Genomic DNA, 3,625 nt, shown 5'->3' on the forward strand with positions numbered 1-3,625 from the left:
TCCACCTAAACGTATTTAGCTCTACTATATGTTTATGGCCCCTCTACACATCTCCCCGTCTCCCTGCACCACGTCCACGTCCCTCCCTCCTTCCTCATTTTCTTCCTCTCCTCCACCTCGTGCTTACCTGTCCACTCAGGTTTTTTATTTTTATGTTTACTGCTGCGGCTGCTGATGAAATCTCTAATGCCCCAAAAAACAACATTTTATATTTAAAAAAAGATGACGAACGACATTTAAACAGATTATTTAAACCCTGTAAGAGCATTTTACATGTTGTGTAACTATTTCATGTGTGTCTCTAGACATGAGTATGTGTTTAAGTGTGTGTGTGTGTGTGTGTGTGTGTGTGTGTGCGTGTGCCCATCCCTCGTTTCCCTCCTCTCCTCCTCTCTCCTCTCTGACTGATGGAGGGTGGGGTAATCTGCACTGGTTGCCATGACACCAGACAGCCCTCGCTTGGCGAAGGCACGTAGTTTCCTCTCTGCTCTATTTCCCCGGAGCCCTCCACTCAGGACTGTGTGTGCATCTGTGTATGTGTGTGTCTATGAATCTGAGGAGAGTCATATATGATGCACAGAGCTGGAAATGGAAAGAGGGATATTTTTTTTTACCGTCTGTACACGTCGAGCGGAGGAGGGGAAATAAAGCAAACAGCACCTATCTTCAGGCAAATAAAAGGTTTTCAATGCAAATATTTTAGATACATGTTAAGAGCCCCAGTAGAGGAAGACCTCCTGGTGAATTATAGCGAGCTTCATCCATTCCTCAATACGCTCAGACGCCCTGGAACCCACTCAAGGACCCCTGGCCTTCCCATACTGCATACGCCTACCACAAATCTTATTTTACGAACCGGGTCTCGGCCCATTTTTCATTTTTATGCGACCTCACTGTTGAGGCAACTTGTTTTAAAAACCCAAACTGTTGACGGCAGCTGGGATGTTTGGGCTCCCAGCGTCCTGAATCCACTCGTACTGGACTTGGTATCGGTTAAAATTAATGATTAGAGAAAAAGATTTTTCTAAACTCTCCAGGCGTTGGCATTAGGTAAAAAAAATAAATTAAAAAAAATACTGCAGTTGACACAAATCACATCTAAAGAAGGATAAAAGTTATTTTTCTGCAGCGCAAGTTTGGTACGTGCAGAGATTTGTCCTCATTTCACAGTTTAATTTAAGACTTAAGATTTAATTCCTCCAGCAAATGGCTGTTCCCAGACCTGATGCAATTACTTTTCTTAGTCTCAAAAGGCAATCACGGTGTTTTTTGAACCACTCTCCTCGCAGCTCTCGGAATCCTAATAAAAGTGTCCATGCCAGCTCCCATCCATCTATCTATCTGCAGACTCCAGCCTTAGCTGAATAATTTAGCAGGCTATATTTCCAGCCATCTGCTTCCCTCTCTCACCCATTCACACGCTCCCTCTCTCTCTCTCTCTCCCTCCATCATTCTTCTTTTCCTCTCTCAGTTCGTGATGGAGCTCCACATATGAAATCCCATTTAGAGAACGTGCAAAAAATACCCGTTTTATAATGAAAGCTTTTCACCTCTTTGCCGCCTTCGTTTTGCCCACGACAGACTCAAAATGTCTGTCGGTTATACATTGAAGGTCAGATGACTGAGGTCATTCAGGGTCAAAATCATATTCATTTACATAAGAGATTGTAATCTGAGAGTATTTAAGCATCCTTTTGTTTTATTACTCAGGATGACACATGTACAGCTGTTAGACTGATACCTCCTCTCTGCTGGACGCAGCTCTGACTCTCCTGAAGACGTTCTGTGGTTAATAGGAGCCAGAGGAAGCCTTGAGAATACATATACATCCTGGATCAAATCATTAACAGATCAACATCTGCAACACTGCCTGTCAGAGCCCAGCAGAGGTCAGCCAAGTTCCTCTTTCCTGTCAGGCATTAATGAGTAAAAGCGACCACATGCTCCTCCACCAGCATCACTCTCATCATCTGTGCACAACATTTTACGCTTCCCGAGTAATTGACGACCCTCCCGCGCCCGCGGCTACGGCACGAGGATCGCGATTTAAATGAAAATTGAAAACATAATCACACGTATAGGAAGCGGCTGATTAACGCGGCGCATGGGATTTATGGAAGCAAATAAAAACAGCTGGGGGATGGAGGCAAGATGGAGGAGCCAGCAGACAGACAGGCAGACAGACAGGTTAATGTTAATGGATGGGAGATCAGGTTGATGATGCAGAGGATGATGAAGATGGAAAAGTTTAACAACACTGACTGAATAAGTTGTGGGTAGAACCAGAAACAGGTGATGTTTGACCAGACGTGATGAAGATTGCAGACTGGCCTCACCACCTCTTTGTAATCGGAGGTCATTTTCTATGCGAGGTCGTTTCCTCACAGTCTATTGATCCGTCATGTGACCGACAGATCAATGTGTAAATATCAAGGTATCAAAACAAGATTATCATCCTTTAAAATTAACCATAAACACACAAAAACAACCTTTCATCGTAACTCATCAGTAGGTAAAATTATTATTTTGCCTCTTTTTTTAGTACAAAACTACAACTTCTGTTTTCATTCAACCTCATTTTTCAAAACACAGTTTACACAAATCTCTTTGTATTTACGTAAATTAATTATCACCGGGTCGCTGTGAACTTTTACCTCTTTTAAAGTCTCCTCACTCTTTCTGACGCTGACTGTTAATATCTAGTTTAAAATGTCTGATTCTGCACAGCTGACAACGGAAACTTCTGGGACTGAAAAACTATATTTTAGATTCTGTAAATAACCGCACAGTGATATGAAGCAGTAACAGGAAGTCATTGGTTCTGAGGAAAGGTGTCCCAGTGCTGTGCTGGTGCTGCATTGACCCAAACTGGGTAAATTTCTAATTTCAAAAATCAATCAGTCGTTGATCTCAACACGTCCCTTTTTAAGTAACGAATTTTAGAAATCCAGAGTGTCGTTCTCTCGAGGAGTAACTCCTCTGAACCTCCTCGTCTCTCTGACAAACACGTCTCCTCCATTACTGATCATTCAAGACACTGGATGATCCATATCCATGAAACGTGCAGCAGCTGGACAGGTATCGTTTTTTCTCGTCTTAATGGACGAATGTTCTGCTGTTCTTCGGGTCAGTGAACGAAGCCTGATGCGCTGGAGATGGATCTTTACTCGGCTAATGTCTAACCAGAGTCTGAAGGTACTTGTACTTTGAGTATTTCCACTACTGAGTACAGCACTTGCTACAACATATAGATACATAAATAATGCCATATAAGACGTAATGTCTTTACTTAACGTGCGTTTTGTTGCTGTGACTTTGAACGCAGGACTTAGCTCGTGTAGCTAGTGTGGTAATGCTAATTCTCCAAGTTACACTCAAATAAATGTAAAGATGGTTCAGAAGAAGAAAAGGGGGAAGTGAGGAGAAAATAGAGACAGTAGAGAACAAGGGGGGAGGAAAAAAAGAGGGGAGAGAGGTTGATGGGGTTGAGAGAGGGAAGTGAAGGAAAGAAAAGAATGGGGGAGGAAAAAGAAGACGAGGAGGAGATGTGAGAGACGAGGAAAAGGAGTGAGGCAAGGCGGGGGGAAAAGAGTGAGTGGAGTGAAGGGGCTCTGGAGGGGAGGAG

At 43.1% G+C, this 3,625-nt stretch overlaps 1 long non-coding RNA gene across 1 annotated transcript in view; it reads right to left on the reverse strand.

Moving 5' to 3' along the window:
- The window catches only part of LOC111671356 (uncharacterized), an 88,691-nt gene that overhangs the window by 60,349 nt on the left and 24,717 nt on the right, over positions 1–3,625 (reverse strand). The gene's annotated exons all lie outside the window — the stretch shown is intronic.

Source organism: Seriola lalandi, unplaced genomic scaffold (assembly GCF_002814215.2).
Source record: "Seriola lalandi dorsalis isolate HSWRI2012SDOR001 ecotype SW California unplaced genomic scaffold, Sedor1 jcf7180002054875, whole genome shotgun sequence".
NCBI classification, from domain to species: Eukaryota; Metazoa; Chordata; class Actinopteri; order Carangiformes; family Carangidae; genus Seriola; species Seriola lalandi.